The following is a 17,244-nucleotide window of genomic DNA, read 5'->3' as shown; positions in this document are numbered from 1 at the left end:
ACAGTAGCTGGAAGAGATTATACAAAACTGGTTAAAGAGAATAAAACACTCTCATCTGAAAGCTGTATGGAAAGAATTTTCCACTAAATTGCAAGAAATGGTTATAGGGTTTTTAAATTTTTTGTCTTATTATTTATTTATTAAGCACTTTTATTACCAGCCCCAGGACAGGCTACTTATAATAATAATAATTTATTATTTGTACCCCGCCCATCTGGCTGGGTTTCCCCAGCCACTCTGGGCGGCTTCCAACAAAGATGAAAAATACACTAAAATGTCACATATTAAAAACTTCCCTGAACAGGGCTGCTTTCAGATGTCTTCTGAATGTCAGGTAGTTGTTTATCGCTTTGACATCTGGTGGGAGGGTGTTCCACAGGGAAGGCGTCACTACCGAGAAGGCCCTCTGCCTGTTTCCCTGTAACTTGGCCTCTCGCAATGAGGGAACTACCAGAAGGCCCTCGGAGCTGGACCTCAGTGTCTGGGCAGAACGATGGGGGTGGAGACGCTCCTTCAGATATACTGGACCGAGGCCGTTTAGGGCTTTAAAGGTCAGCACCAACACTTTGAACTGTGCTCGGAAACGTACTGGGAGCCAATGTAGGTCTTTCAAGACCGGTGTTATATGGTCTTGGCAGCCGCTCCCAGTCACCAGTCTGGCTGCTGCGTTCTGGATTAGTTGTAGTTTCCGGGTCACCTTCAAAGGTAGCCCCACATAGAGCGCATTGCAGTAGTCCAAGCGGGAGATAACCAGAGCATGCACCACTCTGGCGAGGCAGTCCGCAGGCAAATAGGGTCTCAGCCTGCGTACCAGATGGAGCTGGTAAACAGCTGCCCTGGACACAGATTTAACCTGTGCCTCCATGGACAGCTGTGAGTCCAAAATGACTCCCAGGCTGCGCACCTGGTCCTTCAGGGGCACAGTTACCCCATTCAGGACCAGGGAATCCTCCACACCTGCCCACCTCCTGTCCCCCAAAAACAGTACTTCTGTCTTGTCAGGATTCAACCTCAATCTGTTAGCCGCCATCAATCCTCCAACCGCCTCTAGACACTCACACAGGACCTTCACCGCCTTCACTGGTTCTGATTTAAAAGAGAGGTAGAGCTGGGTATCATCCGCATACTGATGAACACCCAGCCCAAACCTCCTGATGATCTCTCCCAGTGGCTGCATGTAAATGTTGAAAAGCATGGGGGAGAGGACAGAACCCTGAGGCACCCCACAAGTGAGAGTCCAGGGGTCTGAACACTCATCCCCCACCACCACTTTCTGAACACGGCCCAGGAGGAAGGAGCGGAACCACTGTATGACAGTGCCCCCAGCTCCCAGCCCCTCAAGACGGTCCAGAAGGATGTTATGGTCGATGGTATCAAACGCCGCTGAGAGATCCAGCAGAACTAGGAAACAGCTCTCACCTTTGTCCCTAGCCCGCCGGAGATCATCAACCAGTGCGACCAAGGCAGTTTCAGTCCCATGATGAGGCCTGAATCCCGACTGGAAGGGATCCAAATGGTCCGCTTCTTCCAGGCGTGCCTGGAGTTGTTCAGCAAGCACTCACTCAATCACCTTGCCCAAGAATGGAAGATTTGAGACTGGGCGATAATTGGCCATTGTGGCCGCATCTAAAGATGGTTTTTTAAGAAGCGGTTTAATAACCGCCTCTTTCAGTGGGTCTGGGAAGGCTCCCTCACGGAGGGAAGCATTCACCACCCCACGAAGCCCATCGCCCAGTCCTTCCTGGCTAGCTTTTATAAGCCAGGATGGGTTATAAAAGGATCCAGGAGACAGGTGGTTGGCTTCACTCGTCCAAGCAGCCTGTCCACATCCTCGGAGGTAACAGATTGGAATTGATCCCATGCAACTTGACTAGACAGGTCTCTAGCACTCTCCCACCCCGGCCCTGCTCCCATGGTGGAGTCTACTTCTTCCCGAATCTGAGCGATTTTATCTGCAAAAAACTTTGCAAAATCATTGCCCGTACTGGGCCCAGATGTCGCAGGTGGTTCCGCTAAATTGTGAACCACCTGAAAAAGTCTCCTGCTGCTGTTTTCTGCAGATGCTATCGCCACTTGGTAGGCTCGACGTTGAGCTCTAACCTGTGTCCGGTCAGATTTGGAATGAGTTATCCGCCACCGGCGCTCTAGCCATCTCAACGATTGTTTCATTGCCCTCAGATCCGTGGAAAACCACGGGGCTGTCCGGGCTCCATGCTACATCACAATAAAGCAGTAAAATACAAAATACAGATGTTAAAGGGTTAAAACAACAATCAACAGACAATATCATTTGCAGGAAATGAACAACAATTACACATTCCCAAAAGCCTAGCTGAAACTTTTCCATATTTTCTGAAAATCCCCAAAGCTGGGACTAGGTGCACATGAATTCCAAAATTTGGGTGCCACCACCGAGAAGGACCTGCATGCCATCACTCCCCAGTCCTACGAGGGCAGCAATGTCACCAGCAAGGCCTCTCCTGCTGATCTTAAATCCCAGACTAGACTATAAAAGATCAGGTGCTCTTTCAGGTATTTGTGACTCAGCTGAATCCAGTGCACAGGTCTAGCTTGTTGCTTTCTGCTTTCCTATATCTCTAGTTTTCTCTAGTTTCATGGGTTTTGCAAGAAGTGGGGCTGTCCATGATGTTGTCTGTGAAACAATGAAGAGCCCTGGGTAGTTATTTGTTAGAGCACAGCAGCAGAGGGTTGTTGTTTTTTAAGCTTTGTTGAAGTTTTTTTAAAAAAAATTATAATAATCCTGCCTTGCTTTACTTTAAGAACCACAATAATAGCAGACGGGGAGGACCAGAAGTCTCCAGAAACCCACGTAGTATTCTAGCAGCTTCACATGATATTGCCTCACCTGTGAGGCCTATTAGAGCAGGCATAGGCAAACTCAGCCCTCCAGATGTTTTGGGACTACAACTCCCATCATCCCTGACCACTGGTCCTATTAGCTAGGGATGATGGGAGTTGTAGTCCCAAAACATCTGGAGGGCCGAGTTTGCCTATGCCTGTATTAGAGGATGCAAAAAGCACCAGAAAGGAGAGGCCTATGTGGAACTGCAGCATTTTTAAAAATGTGTGAGAAAGAATACAAACCACTTTGCCACCTCTGGCTCATTTTAAGGTAAGAAAGAGCAAGAGGCAAACACCTGCTCCCTCCTATACAGACACAGGACCCATTTGTCTGCAGTTTGGAAAGCATAGTCAACTCTGGAGTGAAGTGGCATTTCATGCCTGCAAATTTCATCCATTTTGGCCATAAAGGACAAAATTTTAGCCATTTCTGGATTCCCCATTACACTGAATGAGGACCACTAAGCAGATCAAAGCAAACAGAGCACAGAATGACTCAAACAGATCAGCTTTTTAATAATATTTTTTTAAAAAATGCACAGATATGAATCCTGGGGCCTGTGCACACTCCTGATAAATGCATATTAGATACTTAAATTTTATCTTGCCGTTGTATGACATGTGAAATTTGTGTGCATAAATGTGTAATAGCGATTGATGTCTTTTACATTTGAATCAATCATTTTGGAATTTTATTGCACTCACGTTGTGCATTTCCTTGCTTATAATTTCTTCCTGTCTCTCATAGTATCTTAGCAACTGGCGACAGAAAATGTTGGGAGAGCTTGCATTTGGCATTTGGCATTCTGCATCTGTTTGTTTTTTGTTATTTCCTGATGGTCTTCCCCCACTCTCACTGTTATGCAGAAAAAGGCAAACAGCTAAAACCAATTTATTGCAATTTTGAAATTGCGTCCAATGCTCCATAAAAGCAAGAATAACTGTGTGACTTGTACAAATCTTATGACTTCACAAAATGAGAGATAAATGAATGGGCTTTGGCTAGGGATATGGGAGAAATTTGATTCAGTTTGCGTTTACAGGTGAACCTACCTAATTGGCACTATATGAAACAGTACCAGTGTTGTATGCTAAGGGCATTGAGAGTTGTTAGGAGACCCCTATCCCCTTCACAAAAGGGATGTGGGTGGCGCTGTGGGTTAAACCACAGAGCCTAGGACTTGCTGGTCAGAAGGTTGGCGGTTCAAATCCCCGTGACGGGGTGAGCTCCCGTTTCTCAGTCCCAGCTCCTGCCAACCTAGCAGTTTGAAAGCACATCAAAGTGCAAGTAGATAAATAGGTACCGCTCCGGCAGGAAGGTAAACGGCGTTTCCGTGCGCTGCTCTGGTTCGCCAGAAGCGGCTTAGTCATGCTGACCACATGACCCAGAAGCTGTACGCCGGCTCCCTCAGCCAAAAAAGCGAGATGAGCCCCAGAGTCAGTCATGAATGGACCTAATGGTCAGGGGTCCCTTTACCTTTACCTTTATCCCCTTCACAGAGCTACCATTTCCAGAGTTATCTGTGAAGAGGGATTGAACTACAGTGGACCCACCGGTTATGAATTTAATTTGTTCTGGGGGTCTGTGCGCACCCCGGGAAAAAATGTAACTAGAGGCGCCGCTTCTGCGCATGTGCATGTGCGATACACAGAGCGTTTCTCCACATGCGCATGCTGCAAAACCTGGAAGTATACACTTCTGGGTTTGCTGCGTTTGTAACCTGAATGTTACATACCCAGAGCGGTACATAACTGGAGGGTCCACTGTACTCTGGGAATTATAGCTCTGGGGAGGGAATAGGGACCTCCTAGGGCAGATTCCTATATTCCTATGTACTGTATTTTTCTGTGTATAACACTCCTCCGTGTATAAGACATCCCATCTTTGGGGGGACTCCAAATTGAGAAAATGGGGGGAGATTGCCCAGAGTTGTTGAGCTTTGGGGCGGGGGGGGGTGCCGAAAATCAATCACCAGCAGGACCGCAACAGCCAATCGTGTGCACATTGAGGAAGCCACCAATAGTCTGCCTGCTCACCGAAAGCAAATGGCGATTGCCCGCCTAATTGCCACAGCAGCCAATAGCCAGCGGTCCTTGCCGCACCCACCAATCACACGCAAAAATGCCACTGACAATCTCCTGCTCGCAACAGCCACCAGTCACTCGCCCCACCTCTCCACTATCCGTGTATAAGACGACCCCCAATTTTTAGCATAATTTTTTCATTGTTGTTGTTTAGTCCTTTAGTCGTGTCCAACTCTTCATGACCCCATGGACCAGAGCACACCAGGTACTCCTGTCTTCCACTGTCTCCTGCAGTTTGGTCAAACTCATGCTGGTAGCTTCGACAACACTGTCCAACCATCTCATCCTCTGTCGTCCCCTTCTCCTTGTGCCCTCCATCTTTCCCAACTCCAGGGTCTTTTCCAGGGAGTCTTCTCTTCTCATGAGGTGGCCAAAGTCTTGGAGCCTCAGCTTCACGATCTGTCCTTCCAGTGAGCATTCAGGGCTGATTTCCTTAAGAATGGATAGGTTTGATCTTCTTGCAGTCCATGGGACTCTCAAGAGTCTCCTCCAGCACCATAATTCAAAAGCATCAATTCTTTGGCGATCAGCCTTCTTTATGGTCCAGATATCTTTAACAATACGGACCTTTGTTGGCAAGTTAATGCCTCTGCTTTTTAAGATGCTTTTATTTTATAAAATAACCTCGTCTTATACACGGGAAAATACGGTAACTATGCTTGCCAAGCCTTTCCTTGTGAACAAAAGACAAAGCAATTCTGCCCATCAGACAGCAAGGAACTCGGTAGTAGAGCACATGGATTCAGATGAGTCCTGGGTTCATATCCTTGGCATCTCCAGATGGGGCTGAGAAAGATTCTCTGTCTGTAACCCTGGAGAGCTATCCCCAGTCTGTCTGGACATTACTGAGCAGCATGGACCAATGGTCTGACTCAGCAGAGGGCAGCTTCCTGTATTCCTAACAAGCTGGATTAGGCCCACATTCTCATTTCAGTTAAGAAAAGCATATTCACAGTTTCCCTAAGAATTTGTCGTGCTTCTGGAGAAGATTGGCTCCATGAGACAAAGATAATTTGCGGTTTCATTTATGCACAAGGTTTTCACCTGATACCCTCTCCCCATTAGTCCCATTTGTGCTTGAATTGCAAATCAGGCTGCAATGGATTTATGGAGAGGGTTGCGGCAGTAAAGGCCATCGCTCAGCAAGAGACTAGGGGAATTTATTAGTACGGCAGTTCTTGGTTGCAAAGCACACACACACACACGAAGCGTGAAGTGGGCAAAGCTCCTGGAGGGATATGCTGCTCAAAACTAAATTAAATTAAACCAAATGTTCCCTGGGTGCTCGCCAGAATTATCAGCATGAACTGGTGTGCAGTTACAGGCTGTCACTTAAAAGACACTGAGTCCAGTTGCAGAGGCAGGCTGAGCGGGAGCTGGAAAAATGGTTGGGTCCCACATACACCAAATGAAGTGGTAAGTACAGCTTTGTTAGAGGAGTCCACCCACTCTCTGCTGTTGCTCGCTTGTTATTGTTGTTGTTGTTTAGTCGTTTAGTCATGTCCAACTCTTCGTGAACCCATGGACCAGAGCACGCCAGGCACGCCTGTCTTCCACTGCCTGCTGGTAGCTTCGAGAACACTGTCCAACAATCTCGTCCTCTGTCGTCCCCTTCTCCTTGTGCCCTCCATCTTTCCCAGCTTCAGGGTCTTTTCCAGGGAGTCTTCTCTTCTCATGAGGTGGCCAAGGTATTGGAGCCTCAGCTTCAGGATCTGTCCTTCCAGTGAGCACTCAGGGCTGATTTCCTTAAGAATGGAGGGGTTTGATCTTCTTGCAGTCCATGAGACTCTCAAGAGTCTCCTCCAGCACCACAATTCAAAAGCATCAATTCTTCGGTGATAAGCCTTCCTTATGGTCCAGCTCTCGCTTGTTATAGCAAATTGGAAAACAGTGTATACTTATAACAATCCAATGCAGGTAAAAAAAATAAGCAAACACGCTCAGTCACAGTCCAAAGCAGTGTACATGACACATATTTAAAGCACACTCCAAAAGAAAGATCCTGAGATCTGTAGTTTGGCATTGGTGCTGGAAATTGTAGCTCTTTAAGGAGTAAACTGCAGGTCCCAAGATTTTCTTCACTTTTTATTTTTTTGGTTTTCACTTTTAACAACTTTGTGTAAAAAACAACATAGATGTATGTAATCATTGGTTTACACAGAGCGAATGTGAAGAACCGGGTATTGTTCCATCTTGAACTTTTAAGTCTCCCCAGGAAAGTTCTTGTGAAGCTGGTGCCAAGGTCCCAGTTTCACTAGTTCCAGTTAGCCATGAAAACTGTTAGGCAGAAAATCTGTAGTTTCCCCAATCCACCTAGTGAAAGGTAAAAACAGTGCTTTTTTTTCTTTAAAAATGTTTAGGGGTACTCTCATTTTGACTCAAGAAAATCACCATTTTATAGTTCAAATTGGGAAAAATAAATACAGTAAATGGACAAAAGTACAATGATTCACAAAATGTTTAGGGGTATGCGTACCCCTGCATCCCCCCAGAAAAAAGCACTGGATAAAAATCTCCTCCTCCTCCCCCCCCCCATGCTTCCACTAGCTGCTTACAACTTCAAGGGTTTGCTTCCCGAATGCCCCTCTGAAGTTGAATGAAACTTCAAACAGAAACAAAAGGGAACTTGTTCTAAATATGACCAGTTTTAAATGATCCAGTATAACAACCAATTCCAGTTTCCAGGTCACCTTCAAAGGTTGTCCCACATAGAGTGCATTACCGTAATGAGCACTCACGTTTACATTGTGGGTGCCCTTTGCAGGATCACGCGTGGTGCTACAGTTCCCAGGGAGCTTACTGGCAAACAGGGGCTGGCTTGCCTCTCAGTGTTAATTTTTGGAGCGGCACACCCAGCTTCCGTAATCAAGTTTCTTGCTGGGAGGTGGGGCCAGCCCCATTTATAAATAGGGAGTGGAGCCGACAATAGCAAGGCAGTCAGCTCTGGAGATTCACCCTCCCTACCCTCCCTTTGTTTAATGTTTTCTTGTTTGCAGGTTAACTTTTTCTTCCTGTTTAGTGGGCGCTGCTACGGTCTGACTGGTCGCTGTTGAAGGACTGGAAAGGAATTTTCCTGCATTGGCAGGTTTTGTCTTCCCTGTAGCAATTCATCACAACTTTGGTGGTTTATGGCCTTGGGTGGAATCCTTTCATCTTTTCTTCCCTATATTGGGGGTGTGTGAAGTGGTGATTCCCTCTTAAAGGGGTTTTATATATGGGTGTCACTGGCCTTACACTGAAAGGTTGTCAGTGAACTACCCTGCATGCAGGGATATGGGCTGGGCTACCTGCTACACTTACGTCTCGCAGAGCACCCCCATATCCCATTTACCCTGAGGTGCCCCAGTTCCCCCAGCTGGGGGGCTGGGAGGGATATACGCCCAAGGCCTAAGCCAAGGTCTTCCTACATTCGGAAGTTTAATAAAGTTGTGGCCTAATTTTAATTCCATATAATGTCGTCAGAGTCTTTATTCCTTCCTTATGATCCCTGGGGGGTGGGGCTGTCACCACCTGGTCACGCAATCTAACGTGGATGTTAATGAAGTATAGATATATTTGGCTAGATTGTGTTGTTGTTTTCCCCCCAAGTAGGGTCACAGCTGGCAACCCAGCCAAAGTTGATTAAATGCACTTTGGGCTATGGCTGACACCTGTGAAATCATCCATTGGATCACAGCCGAACGGGACTATAGTGCATGCCTTCAAATTTACTCCAATGTGGAGTACATTTTGCTCACTCTTGTTGAGGAAATTTCATTACCCTCATGCCATTCTTAATTCTAAAAGGGTAAATGAATGTATTTATCTCATCTGCTTTCCAAATCCTCCACCACAGACACAATTTGTGCAGGGCAGATGCCGACACACACAAACCCCATCTCAATTTATGCCACATTAAGCTTCACTCTAGGGAGGAAGTCTCGTGTTCTTTAAAATTTCCTTGAAGAAGAATTGAATAAGTTCCACCCATGACAGGTGTCAACCATTTATTGCTCTATGGAACATCAAATGCCTGTGTTTATTATTAGTAATGTTACTATTACTATCATTAACAACCCTCTTCCAGTTTACAAAACCTTTCCTTTCTTAGGGAGCGGCTACATAATGCTATAGAAAAACATTTCTATTCTGGCAATAATACAGGTTAAACTTCAAGCGACTGCAAAGCCACCGAAAAGGTGCATGCCCAGTCTGAAGGCCAGGCATCCCATAATTACAAAGCTGTCTTAGAGAAAGTCAGACTATTGATTCATCTAGCTCAGTGTTTAGAGAGCCTCTGTAAAGAGCAGGGGGGTGTCTTTTATCTCTGCTCTTAGTGCTGAGCACCACAGTACTAAGTTTGAAGATAAAGCCCTCTGCCTGCTCCTTAAGAGTAAAAGGCAACACTTTCCCCTGCCATTTATTTATCAAGAGATGCCATTTATTCTTATGGAGGGGCTTTATCTCCAATCTGAGCGCTGTGGTGCTTAGCACTAAGATAAATGATAAGAGTAAAAGGCAGCATTAGATTCTAGGAAGTGGCCTGGGGTGAGATGGCAGGCAGTCATTCAACAGGGGAGGGAGAGGCTTGGGGTTTATTGAAACTGAAATTGAAATACTTTATTGTCACTTGTACAACTTGTATACAGTGAGATTACACGAGCACCCCTCACTCAGCTCTCTTAGTCTTAATTCCCCTCGTTTACTGACAAACACCCACCAAACCCGAAAGTCAGTTGCCCTGTTGTTATCTTTTCATTCAGCAGCCTAACAGGCCACGGATAGAAGCTGTTCTTTACCCTGTTGGTGTGACTAATCATGCTTCTATATCTTCTGCCTGAGGGCAGGAGATCAAGAAAGTGCCGGCCAGGGTGTGACTCATCCCTGAGAATTTTCCTCACTCTCCTGAGGCAACGTTCTTCTGCTATTTCATCCAGCGGATTCACGGGACAGCCCATAATATCTTGTGCTGTATTCACCACCCTCGGTAGGCACTTCCTATCAGATGATGTCAAACCAGCGTACCACACCATGACGCAGTATGAAAGGACACTTTCTATTGTTGACCGGTAGAAGGAGATAATCAAATGTTGATTGACATTGTTCTTCTGCAATACTATGAGGAAATGGAGTCTCTGTTGGGCTTTCTTAACCACCTGGGTTATATTTATTTTCCAAGTAATTTATTTATTGTGGGTGGGTGGGTGGGTTGCAGGGCATCTTGGAAGAAAGCAGATGGTCAGAGGCAGTAATACATCTGAATATCAGTTGTTGGTGGCCACAGCAGGGAAGTGTGCATCTGGTTGGCCAATGTGAGATCAGGATTGCTGGACTAGATGGGCCATTGGCCTGATCCAGCACAGAGTGTATGCATTTCTGTTTACAAAGTGTTCGGTCTTTGCAACACACACACATGTACCCAACACAGATGTGAAGCCACTGTCCTTCGTGTCACAGCACATGCATGCTCAAGGGACGGATTTTCCTGCAAGATCAATGACAGATCTCACGAGGCAGGATATTGCCACCATGCTATGTTGCAGCTGTAAGAATTGCCCAGGCTGCCAATTAGCTACCAGGCAACATTCAAGGTGTGCAAAGCCTAATGTTTGGAGCACAATGCCAAAAAGTTCATCTCTCCCCTTATATACAGAACCATTCATTGCACGCCGCAGGAGAGGGTCTCCTGCAGATACCTTCTCATCAGGAGGCCAGTTCCATACAATGTGAGACTCTGGCCTTTAGCGTGGTGGCACCTGACCTTTGAACCTGCCTCCCATTGCACATCAGGCAGGGGCCGTCTCTATTGTTTTCTCTATGCCATTGAGTATCTTCCTTTTTTGAAAAGCTTTTATGTGAAGATTCTTATCCCAGGCTGCATCTGCACTGAGATTGAAATTGTTTTTGTATGTGTTTTTACTCTTGGTTCTGTTTCATGGAAAGCAATTCACAAATAAAATGAAATGCATGAAGAAATATTTTGTCTTTGTTTAATTACTTAATATATTTCTAGCCAACCTGAGTTAACTGGTGAAACTAGGGAGGTACCAAATCAACAGATCTGAGCAAGGATAGAGGCTTTTTAAAGAATACTGGGACATATTGTGATTATTCAAGTCCCTTTGCTTAGAGTTACTTTGGTTTTAAAAGTGATCGATAAATTTAATATGTAATAAAAAATGTCTGAAGTTTAAAATTCATAAAAATATACTTCTGGTTTGTCTTTCATCTAAATGTATTTCAGAGTGGTCCACAATGCACATCAATAAAATTATTCATAGCAGATAGAAACACGGCAAAAACAAGAAAACATTCATAATAAATTAGCAAAATAAGAGGTAGCATTAAAACCTTAAAATTACAGCTCAGTCTAAACATAAGCATCTTAAATGCAAATAAAAATGTTTTAACCTGGTACCAGTGGGGATGTAATTTTTGGGCCAGTCTGATCGAGTCACTGATCTTCTGGGCATGAGATTCCAGAATACAGTGGTACCTCGGGTTAAGTACTTAATTCGTTCCAGAGGTCCGTTCTTAACCTGAAACTGTTCTTAACCTGAAGCACCACTTTAGCTAATGGGGCCTCTTGCTGCTGCCTTGCCACCAGAGCACAATTTCTGTTCTCATCCTGAAGCAAAGTTCTTAACCCAAGGTACTATTTCTGGGTTAGCGGAGTCTGTAACCTGAAGCGTATGTAACCCGAGGTACCACTGTATGGCTCTGCTGCATTTCCCCACCCTGTGGCTTTGTGTATGGGAAACTTATTCCAGAAGATTATTGTGATTTCGAGGAGATTAGTGATCTGACATGGTCAACTCTTCCTGGCTCTGGTTATGTCTTCCTGGCTCTGGTTATATATGTTTTATTACTTTCTAAAGAAAATTCTTTCCAGTAGCACCTTAGAGACCAACTAAGTTTGTTATTAGTATGAGCTTTCATGTGCAGAAGTGTGCATGCACACGAAAGTTCATACCAAGAACAAACTTAGTTGGTCTCTGAGGTGCTATTGGAAGGAATTTTTTTATTTTGTTTTGACTACGGCGGACCAACATGGCTACCTACTTGTAATTATTACTTTCTCTATCCCTTGTAAAAAAAAGTCTTTGATGTGTGGTCTGTTGGCAAATGGCACTGGTCAGTAGAAGCCTTTGATGTATGGCCTGGCTTTTTGTCTTTGATGTACAGTGGCTCATAGCTGAGCCTGTAGTGGCCATAAGAGGGCAGTTTTTGAGCATGGCAGTGACAAGCTGTACACAGACTCATAGCCAGAGGGTTGTGTAAAGGAAGACTATCTGAGGGGGTCCCTTCACCACTTCTTTGAACTTCCCAGTGGCAGATTGAAGTGCTGCTTGGTAATGCATATTTTACTTGATGTTCAGAATAAAATCTGTAATCTTCTTACCAACTTGTGTTTGTATTGCTTCTGAATCTAATTTTAAAAGAACCATCTTGCATTTGGCAAGGCAATCTGCAATCTGTAATTCTAGCAACAAGCTAAGGGGATAAAATTCTGCTCAGCTCAGTAACGTACTGGTTGGGTGGCAACTCTCGACACCCTTTGCCTGGATCCACTTACCACTTGGAAGCATCTTCTCGCATATCCCTCCCTGTGACTGGTGCCATGTTTAAATCATCCCTTAGACCCTATTCAAATTCACTTCTTGCAAATAACTAATTATATATCCTGCCCCAAGCTCACTGCTTTGGCCTTGGCAAGCATCAGCCATAAACTGCCCTTGGTTTCACACAAATCTGTTACGGTCATTTTGGAAGCCATTTGCTTGCTTGCAGAAACAAATTACCTTGGGGTTTTTTTAAAAAAAGAAGAAGATTGGTTGGTTGGTTAATATCAGAGTTGATAGTTTGAAAGCTGCATCTACCCAGTCCCTCCACCATCTGCTCTGTCTCATTCACACATTACCCTTACACACACACACACACACACACACACACACACACACACACAGATACATACAAGTACAGAGTGTCTCCCTTGCTTAAAATAAGTCCAGCAATTCAAGATTTAGCACCAGACAAGTAATGCCAACCGGCTAACCAATTTACCAGCAAACACTACTGAGCTGACATGCATCAGTCACAGATATAGTCATGGCACTGGGCTGTTACCAAAGCAGCTGGCCTGGCTGACCTTACTTATGAAGGAAATTCTCAGGTCCAACAAAATATTCCTCCCATCCATGCTTGCCATACCCTGATGGGCATATCCTCCTATTACCCTCATAGGTGGCAGATTCCTGTCAGAAGCTAAAGAGACCATCCCAGCTCCACCCCGGATCCCTGTCTGAAAAGATTTATTTATTCCCCAAAACAGGCTTCTAATTAGTTTACAACAATAAAATCCAGTTACACAAACATTAAGTTTCCCTTCCTCACTTTGCTGATTTCTTTTCTAAACAGGGTGGGGGAGAACAACAGAAGGAAAAGAAAACATGTCACTTTATTGCATTAACTTCTCTTAACCCAATCTCTGATACCGGAGGCATTCAATAAATCAGAAAAGAAAATACACTTCAGAGCGCATTCCTGGAAGGAGTGAAGAATCACGTTGCAGATTTTGATGGAGTGGAGGGCAGTAGCTTCTGTCTATTGTGCATATTACCATGATAAGAGAGAGAGAAACCATTTATCAAACTGTGCTGCAATGCTTTGCAATAATGCAAAGAACTAGTAAACACAATACCATTTTGCTGGAGAAGCCTATTGCCTCCATTCTCTGTTCATTGGCTCTCTGGAGAGATATTGTTGGTCCCCCTAGGAAGCAGGATACTGAGTCTGTGTTCTGATCCAATAAGACTCTTCTTATGTTCTTATTCTTGAACATGCAAGCTGTCCCAGCCATCCTTGAGTATGCACTCCCATCGGCAAGCATACAAGCATACTGTAGAAACGGAATCATTATTATTATTATTATTATTATTATTATTATTATTATTATTATTCCCCACCCATATAAGTTGCATAAATTAAAGAGCAATTGCAGGAGCTGGATAAAGGTGACACTGTGATCATAGGATGTGCCGCAGTCTAAATCCACCATGGAATAGTTCACATGCTACATCTGTCCATGTGAATTATATGGGGCCACATGTCCCATTTCGCCATCAAAGGAAACCAGGAAGGTGCAGCACTGCTGCCATCACTGTGCCGCCGCCCCACCACCTTCCTTACCTGGGCTATGCAGCAGCCCCTGTGCCGCAATAGCAATGGCAGCAGATTCAAGCAAGGTCTCACAAGATTTTGCTGAGATCTCATGAGATATCAGCGTGATCTCACTGAAAGCCACTGCCACCACCAGCAACCTTCCAGAGCAGGAGAAAAGAAGAAGAAGAAGAAGAAGAAGAAGAAGAAGAAGAAGAAGAAGAAGAAGAAGAAGAAGAAGAAAAAGAGTAGTAGTAGTAGTAGTAGTAGTAGTAGTAGTAGTAGTAGTAGTTTGGATTTGATATCCCGCCTTTCACTCCCTTTAAGGAGTCTCAAAGCAGCTAACATTCTCCTTTCCCTTCCTCCCCCACAACAAACACACTGTGAGGTGAGTGGGGCTGAGAGACTTCAAAGAAGTGTGACTAGCCTAAGGTCACCCAGCAGCTGCATGTGGAGGAGCGGAGACGCGAACCCAGTTCCCCAGATTACGAGACTACCGCTCTTAACCACTACACCACACTGGCTCTCCCCTTCTTCCAAGCTTCTTCCCTCTTCCATGTGACAGCCCTTGAGATATTTGAAGATGGCTGTCATATCTCCTCTCAGGCTCTTTTTTTCCAAGCTAAAGATACCCAGCTCCCTCAACCATTCCTCATAAGGCTAAGTTTCCAGACCCTTGATCATCTTGGTCACCCTCCTCTGTGTTGGGATGCTGCCGGGGAGACGGGGGCATTAGGCAGGCCCCCAGCTGGCTCCAGCCACCGGCCGGCAGCCGGGCGAACTCCGGCCTCCCTTGGAACAGCATCAATCAGTGACTCATAGCTTCAGAAGCCTTCAGAAACTTGAGCACGCTCTATCAGCAGAGTGAATAAATCTTCACAACGGAAATGGCGGACAGAGACGTGTGTAAGCATACTTACAGCATTTTATTCAGCAGCAGGACAAAAGAAAAACTTGTATGCTTCCCTTCGTGTCCAAGCAAAAAACAGCAGCATAGCAAAAGCAATATACAACGGAAGTTTCCAGCAGGCTGTGCTGGAAGTAAACAGACATGTGACATACAACAACTCCACATGCCTGTTCTAAAGGTGAAACGGAACTGTATCCTAACACTCTGCTCATGTTCCAGCTTGTCAACATCCTTCTTGAATTGTGGTGCCCAGAACTGAACACAGTATTCCAGATGTGGTCTGCCCAAGGCAGAACAAAGTGTTACTATTACTTCCCTTGAGCATTCTGGTGTGTGTGTGTGTGTGTGTGTGTGCGTGTGTGTGTGTGTACACACACCTGCTGATAACAGTTGTTCTTTTATCTTTTCATTTGTTCTGTAGTACTTCTTCTGGGCTCACCCAGAATAGGTTTTGGATGAGCCTAGAATCATAGAATCATAGAGTTGGAATAGACCACAAGGGCCATCGAGTCCAACCCCCTGCCAAGCAGGAAACACCATCAGAGCACTCCTGACATATGGTTGTCAAGCCTCTGCTTAAAGACCTCCAAAGTAGGAGACTCCACCACACTCCTTGGCAGCAAATTCCACTGTCAAACAGCTCTTACTGTCAGGAAGTTCTTCCTAATGTTTAGGTGGAATCTTCTTTCTTGTAGTTTGGATCCATTGCTCCGTGTCCACTTCTCTGGAGCAGCAGAAAACAACCTTTCTCCCTCCTCTATATGACATCCTTTTATATATTTGAACATGGCTATCATATCACCCCTTAACCTCCTCTTCTCCAGGCTAAACATGCCCAGCTCCCTTAGCCGTTCCTCATAAGGCATCGTAAGCCTGGATTAGATGGCCATTGTAATCCTAAACACCTGGAGGTCACCAGGTTGGCAGAGGCGGATTCAGAGAAGCATCACAAAATTAGGCAGTGTCAGGGCTGCCTCAGGTCTCAGCTCACAAAAGACCAACGCCAGGTTCTTCTTATATACAATGATGTTTATTGCAGTTCATTATTGGTTCCACAACCGAGGCGCGCAGCCCCGCGTCTCTTAGCCTAGACATTTGAAGTCCCCTCTGAATCGGTCCCGCCCCTACACCAGCTTAAGAGGCTTGTGCTAGTCCACCTCTTCCTGTCTTTCCTTTTCCGCAGGGTCTTTCTGCCCCCCTGGGTTCCTTCCCTCCTGCTCTCTCCTGAAGCGGATTCCTCAGATGCCTGTTCCCCCCTCCTTCGTGCTTTGGGGCCAGGCTCCTCCTCCGGGCTCTCTCCATTTCCGCGCGCCTCCACATTTGAACTTGGCGCGCGTTTGCTACCCCTGACCTTCCTCTTGACACTTACACTACTCCCTGTACTACTCTCCGCCTCTTCCGGCAGGACGTCCTGCCCCGATCTCCTTCCCCTGTCTCCTTCCTGCTCCGCTCCGTGTGTCACACTGGGACCTCCACTCTCTTCACTTCGTTCCTGCTGGGAAGCCGGCCCCGATCTCCCACTCCCACTCGGGGTTTCCCTGCTGCTTCCCTGCTCCTGGCAGGTCCCCCCTGTGACCCCCCTTGGCCTGACTAGGGGCGCCCCCTTCTGGGAATCCTCCGATTCACTTGAGAGACTCATGGAAGACCTCAAGTCATTGTCATCCTCTTCCTCACTGTCCTGGGATTCTTCCCCATCGCTCTCCGTCTCCCCCCTCACCTGTGCCTCTGTCTCTGAACCCCTGACATCCATCCCCCCCTCGAAGCCCCCCCTTCCCCCCTCCCGCTGCTCGGGCACAGGTTCCGGGGGCTCCGTCGTTGCGGAGGTCGCTGCCGGACACAGGTCGTCGACGTCGATCTCCTCTGCTTCCAGTTCATTGTTTGTGTGCTCGAACCCATGGTCCTCTCCCAACATGTTCACGTCCTCCCCTCCCCCTGTTGCCTGGGTGGGGTCTGCTTGCCAAGGACCCATCCGCCACCTCGCGCGCCAGTCCTCTTCTGGTTGGTCGTCCCACCAGTAAGAAGGGTCGGTGTCCACCCCCGAACACGATCCCCTTGGAGGGCTCGACTCTGGCGTCGTCTCCTCTGCGGAGGAGAACCCTCGGAAGGTGCTGGCGGAAAGTGTGGGCGAAAAAAGCCAATCGTCGAAAAACTGTGCTGGCATGGGCCTGTGTGGGAAAAGGGCATGGAACTCGTCCTTGAGGAGGGGTTCGTCCAAAGCGTAGTCCGGCACCCAACTGTTGGCGCTGGCC

Source organism: Podarcis bocagei (assembly GCF_964188305.1).
Source record: "Podarcis bocagei genome assembly, chromosome: 5".
In the NCBI taxonomy this organism is placed as follows: Eukaryota; Metazoa; Chordata; class Lepidosauria; order Squamata; family Lacertidae; genus Podarcis; species Podarcis bocagei.
Note: the sequence above shows the minus strand (reverse complement) of the source record.